The 25012-nt window shown below is 39.5% G+C and overlaps 1 protein-coding gene across 1 annotated transcript in view; it reads right to left on the bottom strand.

Moving 5' to 3' along the window:
- CRADD (CASP2 and RIPK1 domain containing adaptor with death domain) overlaps nucleotides 1-7339 on the bottom strand; it is a 280466-nt gene extending 273127 nt beyond the window's left edge. The window contains exon 1 of the mRNA XM_001363687.4: nucleotides 7170-7339. The gene's annotated coding sequence lies outside the window, so the exon portion shown is untranslated. The remainder of the gene's footprint in view (nucleotides 1-7169) is intronic.
- Between the last annotated feature and the right edge of the window lie 17673 nt (nucleotides 7340-25012).

Genomic DNA, 25012 nt, shown 5'->3' with positions numbered 1-25012 from the left:
CCGAGCCAGGAAGTGTCTCAGGTCACATTTGAACCCAGGACCTTGTATCTCTAGGCCTGGTTCTCAATCACTGAGCTACCCAGCTGCCCCCCACTGCAGGCAATTCTTGAACTTTACTCTTATTAGAATTAGCACAAAGTGAGAATAACGTCCATAGTCAGCTAGAGAAACCTACTTTGTCCTATAGGCAAATAGGAGGGAAGGGGGAATGAGAGAATGGAGGGATGGACAAAAAGAAGGATGTATTGCAGAGGTGGTAGTCAGAAGCAAAACATCTGTGAACAGGGAAATGCTGAGAGGCATGGGAGAAGGGTAAATGGGGAAAATAAGATAGGAACACAATTAGTAATAATAACTGTGAATATTAATAGCATGAAATTCTTTCAAAAAATGATAAAGGATAGCAAAATAGATTAAAAACCAGAATTTTACTGTATGCTGTCCACAGGAAACATATTCAAAGTAGGAAGACACACATAGAGCAAATGTAAGGGGCTAAAGCAGAATCTAGTATGCTTCGGTGAAAATTAAAAAAATTAAAAATCAAGAGTAACAATCATCATTTCAGACAAAGCAAAAGTAAAAATTGATCTAAACAAAGAGGTAAGGAAGAAAATTTATAAAAGGCAACATAAACAATGAAACAATATCATTACTAAACATATATGCATCAAATAGTATCCAAATTTGTAAAGGGGAAGTTACAGGAGGAAATGGTAAAACATTAATAGTGGGGGAGGGGAGGAGAGAGGGCCATAATATTCCCCTCCAACCAAAAACAAATAAGTAAGAAGTTAAGGAAGTAAATAGAACTTCAGGAAATTTTGATATGATAGATTTCTAGAGAAAAATGAATGGGAACTTTCCTCATCAGTACCCAGCACTTTCATAAAAGCTGATCTCACAACCAAATATAGAAAAGCAATAATATCAAATAGATCTTTTTCAGACCATAATGCAATAAAAATTATATTCAACAAAGGGCAGTAGAAAGAAAATTAATTGGAAACTAAATAATCTTATCCTAAAAAATGAATGGATCAAAGAACAAATCATAGAAACAATCAACAATTTCATTAAATAAAATGATGAGGAGACAACAAACCAAAGTTTTGTCAGCCAAGGCAGTATATCAGTGAAATAAAGAAAGAGCATGCCAAAGAATTAGGCAACTTAAAAAAAAAAGTAATCCCCAATTAAAGACCAAGTTGGAAATCCTGAAACTCAAGGGAGAGATTAATAAAACTGAAAGTAAGAAAACTATTGAATTAATAAATAAGACAAGGAGCTGGATTTCGGGGGGTGGGGGGGATGGAATAGATAAACCATTGGTTAATTAGATTTCAAAAAAGAAAGAAGAAAACCAAATTATCAGTATCAAGAATGAAAAAGTTGAAGTCACAAGCAATGCAAAAGGAATTAAAGCAATTATTGGAAGTTGTTTTCTCCAATGATGTACCAATACATCTAACAATCTAAGTGAAATAGATGAATATTTACAAAAATATAAATTGCCAAGATTAACAAAAAGAGGAAACAATACTTAAATAACATCATCACAGAAAAAGAAATTGAACAAATCATCAAAGAATTCCCTAAGAAAGAGACTCCAAGGCCAGATGGATCAAGGGAATTCTATCAAACATTCAAAGAACAATTAACTCCAATACTACATAAACTATTTGGAAAAATCTGGGAAGAAGGAATTCTTCCAAATTCATTTTAGAAAACAAATGTGGTATTGCTACCTAAACTAGGAAGAGCTAAAACAGAGAAAGCCTATATTCCCTAATGAATATTGATGCAAAAAGAAATTTAAATAAAATACTAGCAAAGATATTATAGCATTATATTACAAGGAGATATATATATGTGTGTATATATATCATGACCAAGTAGATTTTATACCTTGAATGCAGGGATGGTTGAATATTAGGAAAACTATCAGCATAACTGACCATATCAATAACATTACAGAAAACATATGATTATCTCAACAGATGCAGAAAAAGCTTTTGACAAAATATATCTATTTCTTATTTTAAAAAATTAGAAAACATTGGAATTAAAGTGTTAAATGGCATCTATCTAAAACCATCAGTAAACATTATTCATAATGAAGACAAACCAGAACCCTTCCCAATAAGATCAAGGGTGAAGCAAGGATGCCGGTGATCACAGCTATTATTTAATATTGTACTAGAAATTCTAGCAGTAGCAATAAAAGAAGAAAAAAGAAGTAAGGAATTAGAATGGGCAATGAGGAAACAAAGTTATCATCACTCTTTGCAGATGATATGATGGAGTACCCCAAAGAGATACAATTAGCAGCTTTAATAAAGTTGCAGGATACAAAATAAATCTATATAAAACATTTCTGCTTATCACCACAAAGCTCAACAGCAAGAAACAGAAAAGGAAATTCTACTTAAAATAACTGAAAACAATAAAATACCTGGGGGTATACTTAACAAAGCAAACCCAGAAACTATATGAACATAATTACAAAACACTTTTTACACAAATAAAGTCAGGCCTAAATAATTGGGGGAAAAAACCTTCACTGTTCATGGATAGGCCCAGTCAAGTAAATAAAAATGATAATCCTACCAAAATTAATTTACTTATTCAGTGCCATACCAATCAAATTACCAAAAATTACTTCATGGATCTAGGAAAAAAATAACAAAATTCATCTGGAAGAACAGGTTAAGAATATCAAAAAACAAGAAGGAAGGAGGGCTAGCCATACCAGGTCTCAAACTATATTATAAAACAGTAATCATCAAAATGATCTGGTACTGCCTAAGAAATACCTATTAGCCTCTAAATTAAGAGACTCTTTATGATGAGTTAAATGAACTAATGAGTTCTGATGAATTCAACAGTACATGGTTCTGGGCCTTGTGTTTAAATACTTTCAGAAATCTGTGATTTTGTTGGTGCAAAATGTCCCTCCCTCTGCCCAAACAGCAGCCATTACCTCTGATGACTCAGTAAATGGTCTTTGAGAGATCCAATGGAATTTTTTTTAATGTCTCTCTTAGGACCAAGGATTCTTAATTATTTTCATGTGATGTGGTCTGGTGAAGCCTATGGACCCTTTCTCAGAATATTGCTTTTAAAGACATAGGAAAGATTATATTGAAATAAAGTTAGTTATCAAGATATTGACAAAAAGAAAAAAAAAGAACTTCATGGACCTCAAGTCAAGAATCCCTGCCTAGGTCCATCTAACCTAGATTCACCTTTGGTCAATGGAAAACCAGTCCCTCACTGGACCTAACTACACTCTTAGTCTTGGTAAGACCTACCAGCATGCATGCTGCACTTGCCCAGCCTGCCAGAACCTGGGGTTCCCTCCATACCACAGTGGAGCATCAGAGGAGAATTTTGTAATTTCCAAGGCTGAAATTGATATGGTGAAGGATATATAAGAGGTAGCATGGCTCTGTTTTATAGATGGGGAAACTGAGGCACAAAGCTGTTCAGTGACTTGGCTGTGGCCACACAGTTACATTTCAAAAGGAGAACTTCAACACATATCTCCTATTTACTATAGCACTGTTCTTTGTGCTGGCTCTCTCTTAAGGGAGTTATGCAGATACACCACCTCCCTTCAAGGACTTACAGACTCCAATGATTCATTACTTACAGACATTTGTAGATTTGAATTGAGGGTCTCCTGACTTCAGACCTGGCACTCTAGCCATTGTGCCATTTAGCTACCTGCCACTCCATTTATTTTCTGCTTGCTTGCTTTTTTCTTTCTTTCTTTCTCGCTTTTTCTTTCTTTCTTTCTTTCTTTCTATCTTTCTTTCTATCTTTCTTTCTATCTTTCTCTTTCTCTCTTTCTTTCTCCTTATATTCTGTCTTAGAATCAATATTGTGTATTGCTATCAAGGCAGTTGTAAAGATTAGGCAATGGGAGTAAAGTGACTTGCCCATGATCATATCACTAGGAAGTATCTTAGATCAAATTTGAACCCAAGACCTTCTATCTCCAGGTCTGGTTCTCAATCCACTGAGCCATCTAGTTGTCCCCATCGATTTTCTATTAAGCCAGACATGAAAGAGTTTCCAAAAATATGTGCAACAATGTTATTCTTCCTACTAAATTTTCTTTGTTTCACACTAAATATTCTTTATTATGATAGGTATTTTTCAGGAAAAAAATAGATTATTTATGTTAACATATAATAGATTTATGATTATTTTAATGATAATAATTTTCAAAATGTATCCATTTTAATTTGTGATACAATAAATATCAATAGATTGAATCCAAGTAAATAAAAGTTGGTGAGGGGGCATTCTGAGGCCCCAAATTTTGAGAACTTCTACTGGAGAAGGGGACACTTAGCTGAGGCCAGAAGGAAGCCAGGAATTCCAAGGGAAGGTTTGAGGAGGAAGAACATTCCAGGCACTAGGGGTAGCCAGTGCCAAGGGATGGAGACAAGACTTGGAGTTAAAGTAAAATTCAAGGAGCAATTTAAATGAGAGGACCAAGAGGCTCTGAAGAAAGAGAAGGCACTGAGACTCGGTGCACCATGCACGTTATAAGAAGGGAAATAGGGAAATAGAGGCCTTTAGGTTGGTTATATTGCATCCCTCTTTTAGCCAGGTAATGGATATTTAGAATTTGAAGGGCCCTTATCTTGTCCAATACTGGTTTTACAAAAGAAGAAATAGGGGCAGACAGAGGAAGTGAGTTATCCAAAGGCACAATGGAACAAAATAACAAAAGCAGAATTCATAAGAGGGACATGTTCAGGATTGAGAAAAAAGAACTCTTGAGGTTCCATTTATTTTTTCTATATAGAGACCCAGATGGGCGGTATAGCGACCCCCACCCCCACGTGAGTCCTATAACATCTATCTGTGGGAATAACCTGAGGTGGAAAGAGGGGGCTAAGGAAATGGGAGAATAATCATGACTCCAAGACAGAAGTAGAAACACCTGGGGAGTAACCGAACTCCGAGGGGACAGGAGGAAGAAGAGAACAGGTGGGGAGAATCAACCCCTTGAGTCGCCCTAGGAAAAGTGGAGACTTACTCCCAGTGCCTCCTATAGGTCGCTATAAAAGAGATATAGTGAAGCAAGAGAGTAAGCGGCCAAGGAGGGAACAGAGGGAGAGGAACTGAAGGGCGCGAGAACTAGTCAGAGAGAGCGTTAGTAAGGGAGGAGTTTGAAAGGGAGTTCTTAGGAGAGTGCAAGAGTGGTAAGAGGAGAGGAGGATAAGGGAGAGAGGAGAGAGACGCAGCGAAGGCCGGGGGGGGGGGGGGGGGGGGGGTCCGCGCTTGTCCCCTGGTATTTATTGAAGGTATGAGGAATGTATACATGACATGACATGGGTATTTACACTGGTCCAATGGACAATGACAAGATCAAAGAGGTGGAGTTTAATCCATTCCCGCTTTTGTAAATGAAGTCCCAGCCAGCAACAAAGCCCTGATTCAAACCTCGCTATGTTACTGACCTTGCTTCGAGCCTGAGGCAGCATGGCTGTCTCCACACCCAGCCCAAGAATTTGCTCGTCCCTGGCTAGTGCCTAGGACTGTCCCTTTAACATCAAGAGTTCTGACCACGTGTCTGGTAGTACGATATTAATACATCAATCATGCTTCCTAGATGCTAATTTGCCTGGTATGTTACATTCTACTACGACTTTGAAACCTGTCATGGACTATATGAACCACCATATTGTTTAAAGCAGGGTGATAGAGTAGAAAGTTCTGGATCTGGAATCAGAGAACCAGAGTTCAAATATTGCCTGTGCTTCTTGCTATCTGTGGGGTGGGGAAAACCACTAACTCTCTGGGTCTCAGTTTTCTAGGGTCATGAAGATCTGAGTTCAAATCCAGCCTTAGATGCTTACTAACTGGGTGACCCTGGGCAAGTCCCTTAAGCCTATTTGCCTCCATTTCCTCATCTGTCAAATGAGCTGGAGAAGGAAATGGTGAACCTGTCCAGCATCTCTGCCAAGAAAACCCCAAATGGAGTCACCAGGACTCGGATGCTACTGAAACAACTGAATGACAACACATGAAAGTTCTTAACTAAAAAGAATAATTAAAAGAGGCATCTTCTGAAAGCTGTGAAAGGGAAGGAACCTTCCAGTTGCTTTCCCCACCCCAGGCTTTGTAAAGATATTTTTCTTACACTTTCCAGCTGGAAAGCCATTACCTCCAGAAACATCATCATAGAGCAAATCTGGAGCTCAAAGGGGCCCAAGCAACCACCTAGTCTGACACCATCATTTTTACAGTTGAGGAAGCTAAAGACTGCAAAGGTCCCAGGAAGAAAAAAATAGGCATTTATTAAGCACCTACCACATGCCAGGAGCTTTATTAATATTTCCTCATTTGATCTCACGATCACCCTGGGAGGTAGGTGCTGTTATTATTATTAACCCTATTTGACAGATGAGCAAACTAAGGCAGGCAGGGGCAAAGCAACTCACCCAGGGACTGGACTGAACATAGCTGGACTGAATTCAGGTCTTCCTAACTCCAGATAGCTCTATCCAATAAGCCACATTACTACAAGGCAACAGAGATTATTTGAAAGGGAATTTAGAAGCTATTACGTCCCAACCTTCCAGAGAGGGAAACCGAGGTCCCAGGAAGGGAACTCACTTGGTCAAGATCACAGAGAGCAATTTGGCAGAAGCAGAATTCAAACTCAGGATCCTTGAATTCCAAATCCAGCACTTTCTACCACACTTACATACACAGTGGGTGCCCGGGTCACGGGCAGAGATGAGGTCTGGGGACCAGAGATCAAGCGACTATTCCAAGATCGCACAGCAGGTTGGGGGCAGAGTGAAGTCTGGGGAAATCAAAGAAGTCACGTGACCACCCCAAGGTCACACTATAGGTTGGGGTCAGAGTGAAGCCTGCAGACTAGAAAACTCAAATGACCACCCTGAGGTCACACAGCAGGTGGAGGGCAGATGAGGTCTGCATACTAAAAATCAATGCAAGTGACTACTCCGAGGTCACACAGCAGGTCCAAAGCCATAAGAGTTCCAGTCCTCCAGATACTAAAATGATACTAAAAGAAAGGACCCCAACAGGGAGGGGGCGCCCCGCCGCGAAGGTCCTTGACGTCACAGACAGGCTGCCATAAAAGATGGATATACAGTTTCTAATTTCCTGTTACTTACAGCCACCAAGCCCTCAGAAAGCAAGACGCCTGAGTCCGGGGTTCTGGGGCAACCTGTCATTCATCCGCCATCTTTGTTAGAGGCAAGAGATCCGAACAGGAAGTGCGAGCGTCCATCTTTGTTAGGGGCCAGTGCAGGAAGTGAGGGTAAGCACCATCTTTTCTGCTGGCACTTCGCGTCGCTGAGGGCACGTCCGCCATGTTTGATATGGGCAACGGTCAGCACAACCCCTGGCAACTGAAATCAACCAGGAAATCTGCTCGCCCTTGGGCTCTCTGTAAAGCCAGGGTTCTTCACCTTCTCTGGGCCGTGGGACTCACCCCTTTGGCAGTGTCTCGTGAAGCCTGTGGGCCCCTTCCTCAGAATAGTGTTTATAAATGCATAACTTAAAATACATAGGATGACAGTGGAAACCGATGACATTGAAATTCAATTATCTTCATGTTACAAATGTTACATACTATATCCATGTTGCCAGGTCATATTATATATCTATATTATTACATCATATACATATATATACTGTATATCCATATGATTCTAGAATATTATATATATATATATATATATATATAGTTATAAGATGTACTACATAGAATAAATTTAACCAAATTATTATGTTAATAATAAGTCAGTATCCATATTGGGGTAGCAAGGTGCCACAGCAATAGAGTTCTAAGCCCAGTGTCTGGAAGACCTGAGTTCAAATCCAGCCTCAGACACATACTAGCTGTATGACCTTGGGCAAGTCACTTCCCCCAGTTTGCCTCAGTTTTCTGACCTATACATTTAACTGAGGAAGGAAATGGCAAACCACTCCAGTATCTTTGCCAAGAAGACCCCAATGGGGTCAGAAAGAGTCAGACACAACTCCAATTGAACAACAATATCAATATTATTATGACTTGACTTTTTCAGTCTTCCAGTCATGTTTGACTCTTCCTAACCCTAGAGGGCCATATTTTCCATGGGGGTTTTCTTGGCAGAGATACTAGAGAGGTTTGCCATTTCTTCCTTCAGTGTGTTTCCATTTTCAAGTGAAGAACTAAGGCAAATAGAGGTTAAGTCACACAGGTTGGATGTGTCTGAGGATATATTTAAACTCAAATCTTCCTGAATCCAGACCTGGTGCTCTATCCACTTAGCCACCTAGCTGCCCCTTATATTTTAATAAATGTATAGTATGAATATGGATATATATTAAACAAGATCAGAGACCCAGAGTAAGAAAGTCTGAATGAAAGAACAAGGGTATTAGAAAAATAAGGGGAGAAAGATGTGTAAAAATCAATGCCTTAATTACACTTTGTTAATTCAATTTCCTTTTATCTTGATTTAATTCAACTTGAGGGAGGCAATTTGGTGTAAAGGATAATTTTAGCGTTGTGACCTAAACTATATTAATTATTGGTCGCCATGAGATATCCCAAATAAAAAAAAATACCCAAGTCAGCTTGAAATTTATGGTGATTTAATTAATATAGTGGAAAGAAATTAAGAAGAAGGGAGAAAGAAAGGGTGTAGGATTTCTTCCACCTGGCAAAGATTAGAGGCTCTAGGAAGATAAAGTTTTGGAGAGAAAAGGAGGAAGGAATCAGCCTGAACTCTAAGAGGGCTCAGCCAATATGCCTGAACCTGAATTAGCTCAAGGGCAAACTCACTGCCAAAACCCAGACAAATAGCTGCCACCATGCCAAGATGTCAGAACGCTTAGCACGCTGCCAGCCAGAGCCACATCTCTGGGAAAAGAGACCAAGGAGAGGAAGCTCCACAAAAAAACCTAGACGATTCTACCACACTTTCCTGCATCTCCTCTGCACCAATGGTAGCCTAAGCTTGACTTAGGACAGCCCAGGGATCTGTCAGCTGTTTCTGATTTGTCAATTTCTCTATCAAAGGCCACCCTCTTAAAACTCAATCCTCAAGCATGGTTACAGACATTCCTGATTTTGTTAGACAAAGTAGGGTGGAGTAATGCAAAGTTCCCAAGACATCCCTGATTCTGTTAGAATAAGCATCTTCATTGTTACAAATCAGGAGATAGCTAAATCCAATCTTCACATTGGAAGGTGGAAGGTAGGCTGGCTTTGAAATCAGAAGTCCTGGGTCCAGACCCAATTCTGCTGAGAGGTAGCTGTGTGATCATGGAAAAGTCACTATACTTCCCTGGGCCTGCTAAAGTGATATGATCACTAAGAGGATGATTCTGTGATCAATAGCATTAATTAGTGATCATGGAAGTAGATGGAGAGATAATAAAGGCAAAAATAAAAATGGCTCCCCTCAAGGAGTTTACATTCAACCAGATTAAACAATTTAAAATGATTATTGTTTCCAAAGGAAAGGTATGGCATTGTGGAGTTGTTGGGGTGTTTTCATGGAATTGATTTGTTTTTCAGGGTAGTTTCTTAAGTTCTTCATCAAAATCGGTCTTCAAAATGAGGGTGGAAACAGTGAAACACTGGAAAGAGTGCTGGATCCAACATTAAGGAAGCTAGTTTCAAGTTTCCATTGAGAAAAATTAATGGTGAATTGCAAGATTTATTAGTAATATTTCTGAGGAAAATCATTAACTTTCCCAAGCCCCTTGGCCTTTGAAGGTCACACTAAAATATTCCAGGCATTGAAACTAGACTGGGACCTTTTGTCTTTTATTCAAAGCCCTTATCTTTAAAAAATCTCTCCTAAAACAGTCTAAAGCAGGGTGGGTCTAGTGTCTCTCTCTTTTGGGAAAAGAAACACCTCCCTTATGATGAAGCCATGAGGGAAGAGTTGTGACCTCTAAATCCACCTCCTCTTATGAAATATCCACCAGGTGAGATTGTCAGGGATGGTCCAAAAGTGTAGAACTATTGGGACAATCAGAAAGAGGGTACAGTTTCCTATAAAAGAGAATCACTGAGCATCTTTTGCATGAGAGACAGATACAAATATCCATTCCTTGTTCATGGACAGCATATCCCATTAATAAACAATGTTATTCTTAGGGAAATGGCTTCAGATCTTTTATTGGTTAAAAACTGGGTGTTATACCTCTTAGGTAATAATTCACTATGTGACTTTAGTTGAGTCACTTTAATGAGATGTAGGAGACAGATAAGATGATGATGGAGCAAGTTCCTGGAGAAGAAAAGAGGGAATGGGTTCTAGGGCAGGTGTGGAGGGATCATCCTGGATAATGAATAGAGCTAGCTCTACTTCTGTGGCTATAAGGAAAGAAGAGAAGACAAGGCTGAGTCTGAATAATGATCCTGAAAAGATATGAAGAATGGCAGAGGGAACTTACCAGAATACCCTCAATCTCTTCAGAAAAAAAGTGAGGCCAATCTGTGAAAACTATAGCTAAGGAAGGGGGCCAAGGAGAGCTCCAGAGGCCAGAATAACAGGTTAGGAGCTTAAATGAAGGTGTAGAGAAAGGCTAGTCTTATAGTAGCAATAGCCCAGCAGTTATTTTATATGACACAAATTTATAAGAGGCAAAATTAGCTTGATGTGATTTTTCTCCAGTAACTTTTAACAGCTTGGAAACATCCCATGGAAAACTTAGATGGCGCAGGATATTCAGAACTAGTGATTTGCAGATCAGGAACAATGGACAGTCAGGTGACAAAGAATCAGTAGCTAGTGAAACAGTCAAGTGTCAGACAAAAGAATCAAAGCTGAGTATGGAAGCCAGTAAAGTCAGAATGGGGGAAAAGGATGGGCAAATAGATATGGGACAAGAGACTGGACTTCACATTGAGGATGCAGAATAATCATGAGAGGGAACATTTACAGAGCACTCTAAGGTTTGTAAAGCACTTCACATATACTACCTCATTTGTAAACTAGTATAACAGCCCTATGAGAGACAGAAAGAGAAATAGACAGAGACATACAGAAAAAAAAGAGGAAGGCAGGAAGGAAGGCAGGAAGGCAGGAAGGCAGGAAGGCAGGAAGGCAGGAAGGGAGGAAGGAAGGAAGAAAGGAAGGAAGGAAGGAAGGAAGGAAGGAAGGAAGGAAGGAAGGAAGGAAGGAAGGAAGGAAGGAAGGAAGGAAGGAAGGAAGGAAGGAAGGAAGGAAGGAAGGAAGGAAGGAGGGAGGGAAGGAGGGAGGGAAGGAAGGAAGGAAGGAAGGAAGGAAGGAAGGAAGGAAGGAAGGAAGGAAGGAAGGAAGGAAGGAAGGAAGGAAGGAAGGAGGGAGGGAGGGAAGGAAGCTAGGAAGGGAGGAAGACAAATAACAAGAAATACAGAGGACTAACTATGAGACTCCTAGTCTCCTTTATGATTCTATAATAAAGGCATTATGCTATACTGTCTCTAGAGAGAGCAGCAGCAAAATAGTCTGTACTAATTAATTGCTATCTCACTGAATCCATGTTTTCTCCTCATGAATTCTAATAACTCATTCAGTTCTGTGATGCAGTATTATTGGCTAAACGTTGCCTTTGTAGAAATGCTGACAACTGAGCTAATGGCCTGTTTATGAAGGCCCAACTCATGAGTACTTTTAGAGTAACTAAAGCATGTGATTATGAAAATATCCATGTACCAAATAATAATCTTTATGAAATTATAATGTAGCAAGCTATATGTTCACAGTGATTCACAATACAAAGAGCCCATAGTCCTGACCAACTAATAAATATTAATGTTGAAGAGCAGTGGCTATTCATCAATCATGAGCACTAAGCCTTTCATTGACTTGATTGCAAAAAGGATTAATCCATGAAATGACCTGATGGGTACTTCATTCCCCTTTTTCCTAGACAACCAGGATAATAATAATTCTGGGGTGCTACAATGGAAGGAGAAGAGAGTGACTAGAACACATTCTCTACCAAATGAAGAGTTGGCATGTGATGGGAATGAATTAGAGAGGGGAAAAAATAAATAAGGAATCTATGGTGAGAGCAGCTGGGTGGCTCAGTGGATTGACAGTCAAGCCAAGAAACAGGAGGTTCTGGGTTCATATCTGGCCTCAGATGTTTCCTAGCTGTGTAACTCTGAAAAAGTCATTTAACTCCCATTTGCCTAGCCCTTAGAATCAAAACACAATATTAATTCTAAGATGGAAGGTAATATTCTTTAAATGAATATATGACCTAGGAGAGACCTTGAAACCTTTGGAATTGGAACCCTCAATTCAAATGTCTCCCCCTACTACTTGTGTGACCTTGCACAAGAAACCTCATCTCTCTCCATCTCAATTTCCTAATTAGTAAAATGTTTAGATTGTATTAAATGACCTCTTTCAACCAATCAACAAATATTTATAAAGACCTATTTGATCCTGGATATTATGCTAAGCACTGGTGATACGAAGACTAAAAGAATCCTTGCCCTCAGGAAGCTTACATTCTAATGGGGAAACTATGTATATGAGATAGTCTTCCATTGTTGTGGTTCAGTCATACCTGTCTTTGTGATCCTGTTTTTTGGGGGGGTTTTCTTGGAAATTATATTGGAGTATTTTGTAATTTTCTTCTCTAGCTCATTTTACATATGAGGAAACTGAGGCAAACAGAGTTAAGTGACTCTTCCAGGGTCACACAGGTAAACAGTATCTGAAGCCAAATTTGAACCTAAGACTCTCCATCTCCATTCTTGGCTTCATATCTGAGCACTGAGCACCCTGTCTTCCCCAAGAGAAAGGGAGTAGATTCCAGGCAGATGGAACAGATGGAGTGCTATAGAAAAGAAACAACAAGAAATTCAGTTTTTCCAGACTAAAGAGTGAATGAAAAGAAGAGTCACATATGAGAAGACTTGAAAGATGAGCTCTGGTTCTAAATCTATGATCTTATAACTTCCATTTTGCCATCTTGGCCTTCTCCCACTATTGATCTAGCAGGCTCACCTTAGAGTCTAAATAAAGAAGCCTAAAATATAGAAAGACAGAGAAAGCTACCCTTGTGGTATCTTGTCTTCTGTTGCTTTTGTCTCTCTCTAAATCACCTTGCCCAGTGCTTTGCACAGAGTAGGCCTAATGATTGGTTATTAGAGGAATGAATTATCCTGGGAATAATAGGTGCTCAATATATGCACTTGACAGTGTAACTATTCTATTTAATTTACTAATTTTGGTCTGAGTTTCTCCAGTGCCTGGCTCAAAGGCCAGCATCTAGTAGACACTAAGCAAACACAGGTTGATTGACTGTCTCTGAGCCAGACTCATGTTTTTATAATAAAGTTAGTTCTTGCTATTTTTCCTACACACTCAGTTTCATTGCTTCAATATTATTCCATAAAGCCTCTAAGAATAAGGTATTATTAGGAACTATGGCAAGAAGTAGAAGGAATTTAAAAGTACTTTCAAATTACATTTGAAAAGAAGGAAGAGGACCAGGATGCCAAGCCACAAATGTCTCCAAAAATCCACATTCCTGGAGAAATACCATTCAACCTTTCTCTTTTCTATATTACCACCTGCTTAGCTCCTGGGCCCAATCATAAACTTCCCTTCTATGCCCTTCCTTAAATGGACTGACTTAGACCCGGCTTCCCAATTCCCTTCCCGAAGGCCAGAAAGAACAGAAGATATAAAACAAAGAACAAAATGGGTTTTTTTGTTTGTTTAAGGACATATGAGACAACATGGCTCAGTAACTAGAGAACTGGACTCAAGTTAAAGAGATTTGATTTCAATTCCACCTTTGATAGATACTGGCAAGTCACCCAACCACTCCATAATCTAAGCAACTCTCCAAGATTATAAAGTGTTAGGCTAGGAGTAGCAAGGTGGCTTCCTGCCTAAAGAGCCAGTCCTGGAGATGGGAAGTCCTGGGTTCAAATTTGGCTTCAGATCCTTCCTAGCTGTGTACCTCTAGGCAAGTAATTTAACTCCCATTGCCTATGCCTTTCATGTCTTCTACTTTGCACCCAATACTTAGTAATGATTCTAAAGCAGAAGGTAAGGCTTTAAATAAATAAATAAATAAATAAATTTTTGACTGCATTGGTGGAAGGACTAGACAGCTAGGTTGCCAGGAGCCATCAAAGCCACTTTGTTTGACGTGGTCACATGTGGAAACTGGGGATTGTAAAGTGGTCCCCCAGGAAGGATAGAAACACCCACTCAGCCCCCCCCCCCATGTGATTTCTCTCCCTAACATCCCTTATTATTGGAATTTTTCTCCAGGAGAAAATAGATGAGAACAAAATGCCTGCAAGGTTAAAATCAATGTTCCACTTTATCCCCCGAGAATATTGCCAAAAGATCATACTCAGAAAATTAAACCTAAAGATTCTTATGTACCCACTTAGATGAGACCCCCCTTTCCTACATTCAAAAATCTCTAATGAAACTGCAGTTAGATTCTCCACCTCCACTACAAGCCAGGGATGACAGGCATATTAATTACCCTTCAGGTAGAGACTGATACTTATATTTCACTAATTTGTTGTGCTAACTGAAGCCTAGGCAATACATCTTAGATACCTTAGTGAAACATTAGAAAAATGAAAGCCTGATATTAAAAAAATACCTAAAACTGGGCTATTTTTTCTTATCCTTTGACCCCTCAACTTGGCAACAGTGTTTTTGTTGATTATCTCCTAAGAAATCTTGATTGATTATGAAAGTTTATTAAAGTAACAATAATTATTCTTAGCTTATCCGCAAGTCCAAGCGCCTCACAGGTTAATGAAGAACTGGCCTCTAGTTACAATGCCTGTGATGAGAAAACATTTCTCTTCTGTAAAAACTTTGCATTTGTTGTCAGAATCTATAGCAGCATAGTATGTAGGATAATCATATGTTGGTTGTCTCTCGAACCGAGGATGATGATTGTCTTTGTGCGTTTTTGTGCACAAAGACACCTGTGCATGAAGATTTAAGTGGAAGAGTCGATGCACAGAGACAGTCCCACTCTCTCAGCATTGAAAGCCTGGGTCCAGTGGCACGAAAAGTCGTTACACCTGGAGACTTCCTCAGCTGCATTGGATGGCCGTGTTGTCTTTTGTGCTCCATCATGCCCTAAGCACTCCACAGTGCCTTGCTGCATCGCCATCTCAGCCATTGAACCTTCTTGTTGGTTTCTTCCTGTTCCGCCAAAGCAGTCTTCACATGCTGGGTGAGCAAAGCCCTAGTTCACTAGGGGTCGACATCACCCGATGGCTATCCTCACAAGGTTTAGCCAGCCTGTCGAAGCCATTGCCCGGGGTGTGGCCGCTGCCGCATGCTAGCAGCTACTAGGAGCCACAAGTGAGAACTGGGTGTCAGGTGAGGGTCAGTGGCTGGAGAGCTGCCCTAGAAGGGCATTACAAGCCCTCCATACCAGAGATATTACCCCTCCCTGAGCATGCATACACCCCAGGATAATCATATAATGTTAATTAAACAACTTGTTAAAAGTTAGTGTGTGACATTCAAATATCTGTAAGGAAACATATATGTTGAAAAATTAAACTATGTGCCAAGGACATATGTAACCATGAAGGTATAAAATAAAGCCAAGCCAGAAAAAGGTGGAGCAGTTTTTCTGTGAAGCCTGAGCCACAAGTTGAAAACAAAAGTTGTTTCCCATTCATTATCGCTAATGCTGCCACACCCAGCCAAAAGACAACAGACATTGTGGAGGGGCACTAGGTGGCAGAGGAGATAACTCCTCCAGGCTTAGAATTGGAACATCTGAGTTCAAATAAGACCTTAGAAATTTACTATCTGTGTGATGCTACTGGAAAGCCAAATCACAGATCTCTCACCTGGGGCCAGACCTTACAAAGCTATATGCCTTTTGTCCAAGACACCCTCTTATGTAACCTTTCTTGGATAGTAAGAGCCATAAATGACATCGTCTTGGACTTGATTTTGATAAAGTTGTTGCAGTCAAAGTATTCCATCACCTCATGGTCAACTGCCTGGTAATGAGAATATCTACACTGAGCTGGGCTGGTGCTCTGATATAAGAACCCTTATAATAATCACCCCAAACCTTTCCTAGTCCCTCCCAGAATTTGTGCTTCTTTGATCCAGCCTTTGAAAAGCCAGGGACAATTAGCTCCACATTACAATAAGACATAAGAGCAGAATTTTTGTCTAAGACAATCTGGAAAAAAAAAAGTCCTATTCACTGTTAAAGTCTCTCTGGGTTGTGATGAACTTCTGGAATACATATTACACAACTCAATGTGCCTTGTTATACACCAGAGTACAAAGTTAATACTTAATTGAATTTCCATAAGGTTGAGTTGTTGACCCAATGAAGATAATAAGAAGAAAATTCCTTTGATATGTATAAGGTTCAACAACAAAAAAAAAGTAAGGTTCTTTGGTTCTTCTATCCTTGGCTACAAATTACAATTCCTCTATCATTTCTTGTGCTTTGAGATCTTTGCCCATGTTTCCAATTGAGTAATTCAATAAATATTCCTTCAGTTTCTTCTATAGAAGGCAGTTAGGTTCAATGGAAAGAGTAATGGTTCTCAGGTCAAATCCAGCTCTACCTCTGACACTTACTACCTAAGTCAGGGGTCCCCAAACTACAACCTTCAGGCCACATGTGGCCCCCTAAGGCCATGTATCCAGCCTCCACCACACTTCCTGAAGGGGCATCTCTTTCGTTGGTGATGAGAGGAGCATTGTATATGGCAGTGCTGCAAAGCTTGGCATCACTCATTCAGTACTACTTCCAGTGACATAATCCTTTGTGCCTTAGGAGGCACCACACAAAGGATTATGTGGTTGCACAATGGAAGACATCAGCATGGTGAGCAGAGATCTGGAGGAAGGGATTCCGCACTATGTGTACTGCTGCCTGATTAGGGTTAGGATTAAGTTTTTATAGTCCTGCCCTCCAACAGTATGAGGGACAGTGAACTGGCCCCCTGTGTAAAAAGTTTGGGGATCCCTGACCTAGGTAAATCTTTAGAATGTGTTTTCTCTGAAGGGAGTGAATGTTTTTGTTTGCTTTTGTCATTCTTTGTATCCTAAGCACTTAGCACAATACTTGGAATATAGAAAGGACTTAATAAGTACTTGTTGACTGGCTGACCTTGGGCAAGTCATTAACCTCCCTGGGCTTCAGATTCCTCATCTGCAAAATAAGGAGTTTGGTCTAATTGATCTTTGAGGTCTCTTATATCTCAAGTTTTTAATCTTTTTATGTGCAATGCATTTTTCTAGGAATCCGAAGATGACAAAAACAATGATTCTTACCCTCAAGGAACAGACAAGTCTAACGGGATAATATGGCCACTTAGACAAATAAGTATGATATCTAAAAGGAAATAGGCCAAGGAAAATCCCTGATCAAATTGGGGAGTTTTCCTAAACAACCTGGTAATATAATAGACTATGGACTATTATTATATTAGTGGTTCAAGTTGAAGAAATTCATCAAGTCAAGCCAATAGGATTAGAGGGTGCTGGCCATGAAAAAAAATCAGCTGGTGAACAGAGGCACTTCTATGGTCTGATGAAGGATTAGACATACCACTTGATCTTTAAAAAGCATGCCAATAATTTGGAATTATGCCCAAATGGTTTTAAATGACTGCCTGCCCTTTGATCCAGCCATACCACTGTTGGATTTGTACCCCAAAGACATAATAAGGAAAAACATGTGTACAAAAATATTCATAGCCATGTTCTTTGTGGTTGCAAAAAATTAGAAAATGAGGGCTTATCTATCAATTGGGGAATGGCTGAACAAATTATGGTATATGTTGGTGATGGAATACTATTGTGCTCAAAGGAATAATGAACTGGAGGAATTCCATGTGAACTAGAATAACCTCCAGGAAGTGATGCAGAGTGAAAGGAGCGGAACCAGAAGTTGTACACAGAGACTGATACACTGTGGCACAATTGAATGTAATAGGCTTTTCTACTATTAGCAGTGCAATGATCCAGGACAATCCAGAGGAATTTATGAGAAGGAATGCTCTCCACATCCAGAGAAAGAACTGTGGGAGCAGAAATGCATTAGAAAAATAACTGCTTGATCACATGGTTCGATGCGGATATGATTGGGGATATAGACTCTAAAGATCACCCTTATGCAAATATCAATAATATGGAATAGGTCCTAATCAATGATACTTGTAAAACCCAGTTGAATTGCGCGTTGGCTATGGGAGGGGGGAGGGAAGAGGGGAGGGAAAGAGCATGAATCATGTAACCATGGAAAAATATTCTAAATTAAATAAATAAAAAAAAATTTTCAATCATGCCAACACCACACTCTAGGAAAATCAAATCTCAGACTCAGCTTTTGGGGCTTAATCATCACCTTTTCCCTTGTATCTCCTTCAAAGTCTAAGTGTAGGGGGGTGATTTCTCTTCCCCTCCATAATCATTTGCATATTACAAAAGAAGAATATGTGTGTAGGAAGCATGTGCTTGTACCTTGGTTGAGGAGATTCAAGGACATGGCTTACTGAACCCCCAACCATCAGTATAGAAAAGGGGGCAATTCTGAATTACTGAGACATCTAGCCTTCTAGCAGAGAAAGGGGAAAAACATTTCCAGGATATTGCTAACTTTCAGAATTACCTCAAAGGTAATTCCAAGGTCAAGAGTACAAGACAGAATCTTCTAGAGAGATTTCTTGATATATCTTTGCTTTGAAAACAGGGGAAGACAGTCCACATGCTTCCTGCACAACATGCAGTGGGATAGCATCAAAGATGGTAGACCAAAATCAATGAGAACACTTTGACAGTATTAGCATTTCATTACATGTTGATTGCCCACCTTGCCTACACATTAGCCATATGTGTTCCCTAGGTGTATGCCCCTTCCTCTGTTATCACTGTGTATGTACTCCGTATTTGTGGGAGAGGATGGCCTATGTTCATGGAGAAGATATTTTACTGTTACTTATCCTACTTCACCCTTTCACCAGATTTTTTTGTTTTGTTTACACAAGATGTAATTTTGTCCTTTGGTTGGCTCCTGAAAGACAAACATACCAACTGAGGCTGATGAAATATAGTTTTATGAGTATAGACCTACAAAGTACCCAGAATCTGGAGTAGCCATCATCTTGAGGTACCATCTCATGAGTTGGGGATAGGAAGAAAGTAGATCCTCATAATGTTACAGATATAATGGAGAATTGATAAGTGCCAGGAAAAAGTCCAGACAAAATGCTATGAGAAATGGTAGAAAGGAGAGACTACTTTTAGTTGAGACCGTCAAGGAAGGCTTCATAGGTGAGGTATTACTTGAACTGACCTTTGAAGAAACAAAAGAATTTCTATAGACTGAAATATTGAAAAAGTACCTTCTGTACATGAGAACCAACCATTGTCAATGCACAGAAGTGGGAGGGGAAAGGATGAGATGAGTTCTTCTAACAAAGAGAAGTTTGGAGTTATTAAAAGGACTAATTTCCCAAAAGGGATCCAACTATAATTTTGCTTTAATATTACTTATTTGTAAATTGTTTCTAGCATGGTTGAATGAATTTACAGTTCCACTAATAGTGCATTAGTATGCCTGTCTTTTCTCAACCCATCCAAATTGATTCTCCCCATCTTTCGTCATCCTTGTCAATTTGCTGGAAGTTAGTTGACACTTCTGAGTTATTTTGATTGTTTTTCTTTTGTTGTTAGTAATTAAAGCAATCTTTCATGTGATTGTTAACAGTTTGTAATTTTTTCCAATCATATTTAAATTAAAAGATCAACTCATAAAAAGTTTAAAATACACCAAAAGTCAATAAAAATAAGTATGACTTCAACAAGAAAAGAAGCATATTCCTAACATCAACTGGAATGTTGACCTAGGGAGGCAGTTATTTCACATGACTTCAGGCATGCAAGATGATGTCAAGCATATGAAAATAGTTTACTTGTGGGTGTTTTGGGTTTTGTTTTTAGTTTTTTATAGGATCTTGTTTGCAGCTTCTAATGTTATTAACTTTCCTTGCAAAGCTCTAGGCATTATTTCAATTTATGGTTCCTGTGGTTAAGTTGTAGTCTCTGCCTAGCTTAGGAGGAAGTTAACCTGTAATCCAAAAATTGATTTACAAATCAGTTATTTGGAACTCAGAATACTTTCCCTATAGAAAAGACATCAAACCAAATGGTAATCAAATTTCCAGGCAAGCCACAAAAGACTCAAGCCCATAACACCTCCAAATTGAATATAGTATTAGTAATATTAAGAAAATAAAATGTCACATAAAATAATATTTAGGCAGGGAAATGCATTCAAGATTTCTCCTTACTGATCCAATCAGTTTAGAGGGCAATTTGGAATTTTGCCCAAAAGGCTATAAAACTGTACATACCCTTTGGTCCAGTAACACCACTACTAGCTCTATATCCCAAAGAGATTTGAAAAGGTAGGGGAGGGAAGACCTATGTGTACAAAAATATTTATAGCAGTTCTTTTTGTGGTGACAAAGAATTGGAAATTGAGGAGATGTCCATCAATTAGGGAATGGATGAACAAACTGTGATATATGATGGTACATGGGGATGAAATACTATTGTGCTATAAGAAATGATGAACAGGATGACTTCAGAAAATGTTGGAAAGACCTCTATGAACTGATACTGTAAACCTCAAATTTCCTTAGACTTATAAATGTTGGAAATTTCACCATTGGGATATTTCATACTTGGAAAATTTCTTACTGATAGTCTATTGGAATGGGAACCCCATTGGCATGGGAGGTTCCTTCTCTTCCCTTCTTAAGATTACTTTAGAACAGAAACCCTTTGCTGAACAATGGAAAGGACTTTGACCTATGCTTAAGCATAGAACAGGAATTTCTTTGAGTCTTGATTGATTTTAGAATTGATACAATGGAGATACTTGGAATCAATCTCCACCCTATTCAGTCCTAATAGGATTGAGTAAGGGCTGCAGCCTAGATCAAAATTTAATTATTCCAATCTCTACCATACTCAAGTTAACAGGATTTAGAAAGGGCTGTAGCAAAGGAGTAAAGATTTAATCATTTGAAAATATGACCTTCAACAGACATGTGCAAAAGCCAGAAACCTCTGGGTGGTCCTGGGTTAAGCTAGAGCCTCCATTGGCACAGGGAAATTGATGTACAGTGATTGGTAGATGGGAGAACTGAGGGGAGGAACTCGGATGTTTTCCTTAAAGATAGGGGGTCTGAAGACTCCAGAGGGAGGTAGAGGAGTTTTGGTCGGTATGGTTCCTGGGCTCTGAGGAAGCTTGCTCTGAAGGAAGCTGAAGGTGGGGGCCTCTGAGACTGTTTCTCCATTTTGGTCACGTGAGTAATAGGGACTGATCTCTTTTCTTTGCCCCAGCTATCTAAGGGCTTGGGCCTTTTGGCCCAGCCTAAACAGAAGGGGTATTTAAGCCCTATTCCCTTCTCTCCCTTTTTCTCTCTCTCTATCTCTAATTCCCTTCTTACTCCTATTGTAATTAAACTCCAAAAAAGGCTGACGGCTGACTTGAGTTTTTTATTTAGGAATTACATAGCTGATTCCTTGGCGACCTTAAATTAATATATATCAGTCTTTTAAAGTGATTCCCTTGTTACAATACAGAGTGAAATAAGCAGAACCAGGAGGACATTGTATATAATAACAACAATATTATAGAATGAATGATCAACTGTGAAAGACTTAGCTACTCTCAGCAATATGATTTTTTCACTTTATATTATTTGTGTTTTTATTTTGGGGTTTTGGTTCTATACAAGTGTCTTTTACAACAATGAACAATATGGAAATATGTTTTGCATGACAATACATGTATAACCCAGATCAAATTGCTTATCCTTTCCAGAGAAGGGGAGGGAAGGAAGGAAAGGAGGGAGGGAGGAAGACAATTTAGATCTTATAACTTTATAAAATGGAGGTGGAAAATTGTTATAAATATAATTGGGAAAATAAAATATCTTTTTAAAATGTTTAAATTAAATTTAAAATTAATTAAAACCTTTTTAGTTAAATTAATTAATTTAAAAAATTTTTTAAAGATATTTTCTTTTAGCCCTTGCTGGAATGAGATTTGAGACTCTCTCCCTGATACCCTCCAACTTACCTAATATTGATGGTGCCTCTTGTGAGCTAGAAATAGATTTTTATTGGGAATCAGGGTGAAAAAAGGTAGGTGACTGTGGAGTCCTATTAGTGTAAAAACCCAGATATGCTTCTTGTCAGGGAGGATCTCCTCAGTCCTCCACCTTACCAGCCCCAGGGATGAGCATCCCAAACTGGCATATCTGCTTTTAGAATTTTTGTGCCTGAGGCAAGTTGTAGTAGAGATCAGGGGCCATAGAAAGAGAGAGAAGGTTGAAGTAGAACTCACAGTGAGCAAATACACTCCAGAATGATTAAGGTATTTCTATACTGCTGAAGAATCAACTGTTGCTATGGAAGGCATAGGGAAAGGAAAGGTAGCCACCAGGAGGAAGCATAAACCAGATTGGTGCTCTCAGCACCCAGGAAGAATGATCCTGTTTGCTTTCCTTTCTGAACTCCTTCCAAACAAGGCAATTCAATAAACATGTATTATGCACTTATTATGTGGCAAGCACTGGGGATCCCAAACAAACAAACAAACAAACAAAAACAGGAAGATAGCACCTGCTTAAAAAACTTACATTCTCACAAAGGAATCAACAACAACAAAAGCTAGAAAAATATGGAATGTGGGGCAGCTAGGCAGCTCAGTGGATAGAGTACCAGGCCTGCAGTCAGGAGGTCCTGGGTTCAAATTTGACCTCAGACAACTCCTATCTGTGTGACCCTGGGAAAGTCATTTACGATGGCTCCTCCCTTACTGCTCTTCTGCCTTGGAATCAATACCTTATTTTGCTTTATCACTAACACTTTCATTATCACCTTCTTAAGTTTATATAATCAACAAAACAATAAATCAATCCCTGCTTTGTAGTCTTTGCCTATTTATGAGGTGTAAAGGATCACATTGGAAATTAAAGGGTTTTCTGGTTTTAAGCTAGCTCCAGCACACCCCTGCTCTCCATAGGACAACAAAAAGTGCAGGAAACATCAAAATCTGATAGGAAAATGGTATGTAAAAACAGACTGCCATCAGTTAACTTTTCCCACTTCTTATCAAAGTTGTAGCCCATGGAGTCAACAGCTGGGATCTGGTGACTGGGCCATTTGTTCCGGCTTCAGTGGTGCTAGGAATTGCCAAATCAAAACCTTGTTGGGCTGCACAATTGAGACCCTGAAAGGACCATGCAAACTCCCCATGGTGTTGGGCTAGTGCCTCCAGCATCCCATTGTACACGTTTGGTATTTCTCCTTCAGAACTTGCCATTTGGATTAAGGATCAAGGAGGTTGTGCCTGGGTGTGTTTGAGGGTGACCAAGGATTTCTTGAAAAGGGACTCATTGGTCTGGGCACACCTGTGGGCAGCAGGAAGCACTTTGCAGCACAGCAGAAGAAATGACAAATGGAAGGACAAAATCAGGGCAGGGAGCTCAATAATTGCCCTGCACTACGTTAGCCAAGATATTAAAGGGAAGGAAGCAGTTGGTGTATATTGCCAGACTGTCAACACAATTCTGTGATTGTAGAAGGATTGCATGCAAGGAGTAAAGGAGAGGAAGAGCCAAATAGGACTCCTGGACATGGCTAAGCAGCGTGTCGGTGGTGGTTAGACTTACTGGCTACGCTCTTCTGGTTTCTGTTTTTGTGCCCTGCTTATCACTCTGCCCTCTGAAAACATTCGTCAGGAAGTGGGGGGTGGGGGGAGTCTTTGGTTCCAGGATATCTTAAGACTGTGTTATTGCCCCGAAGCTAAACACATTATATTCTGGGAGTGGTCTTGGATGATTCCTGCCTCAACTTCAGATGAACAGCCACAAATCTCTTTGTTCAAGCTGAGATCATTTATCCATTACAAACAGGAGACCCAGAATAGGGCTGGGGCTGGGACACAACCTGGGGCACTCACCTGAGTTCAACATGATGAGCTCACAGTGATGCCAAAGCCCATATCATTCATCTAAGAGTACCTCTGAGGCAACTATCTCTATTTTAATGTATGACATCTGAGGAAGAAGTGAGCAACGTTGGGATATTTTTTGTTGTTTCAATCTGGACTCAGACACTATAGGTGACCTTAAGTCACTTAACCCTATCTGCCTCAGTTTTCTCATCTGTAAAATGAGCTGGAAATGGCAAACTACTCATGATATTTGCCAAGAAAACTCCAAATGGGGGTCACAAAGAGTTGGACAGGACTGAAACAACTGAACAGTCACCTCTAAGGCACCAACCACCTTTACTTTTATGGTAAGAAGTGAGCAACCTTGGGGGAATTTTTGTTATTCCAATCTAGACTCAGATACTGTGAGTGACTTTAAGTTATTTAACCCTGTTTGCCTCAGTTTCCTCATATGTAAAATGAGCTGGAAATGGCAACCCACTCATGATATTTGCCAAGAAAACTCCAAATGGGGGTCACAAAGAGTTGGACGGGACTGAAATGACTGAACAGCCACTTCTGAAGCACCAAGCATCTTCACTTTTATGGTAAGAAGTGAGCAACCTTGGGGAAACAGAGAAGGATAACAAGGCTTCTGCCTATCTCCCTCTATTTCTTTTTCTTTCATTTAAACTCTGTAGGAAAAGTTGTATTGTATACATACATAAGTATTCATAGGACATTTTGATAAACCAAAAGCAGAGGTAAGATCCATCTTTGTTCAGAAGAAATTCAGACTCAGGTAATGCTGGACATTTTTCACAGGAGGTGGAGTGAGTTAGGGACTCTAGGTTAAAAAGGGCCTGTAATAAGGCTGTGAGGAGATGGGATGGGAATGAGAGCAAAGAACACTATTGAAGAGGTCTGTAGTAGAGATAAGTGAGTGATATTTATCAAGAAAAGATTTAAGGTTAAAGAGAAATAGCTATTTATTCTTTCCTCTTGTATTCTCTCCTGTCCTGCT

The sequence above is a fragment of the Monodelphis domestica genome, chromosome 5 (assembly GCF_027887165.1).
Source record: "Monodelphis domestica isolate mMonDom1 chromosome 5, mMonDom1.pri, whole genome shotgun sequence".
NCBI classification, from domain to species: domain Eukaryota; kingdom Metazoa; phylum Chordata; class Mammalia; order Didelphimorphia; family Didelphidae; genus Monodelphis; species Monodelphis domestica.
Note: the sequence above shows the minus strand (reverse complement) of the source record. Positions and strands in the feature narration are given on the sequence as shown.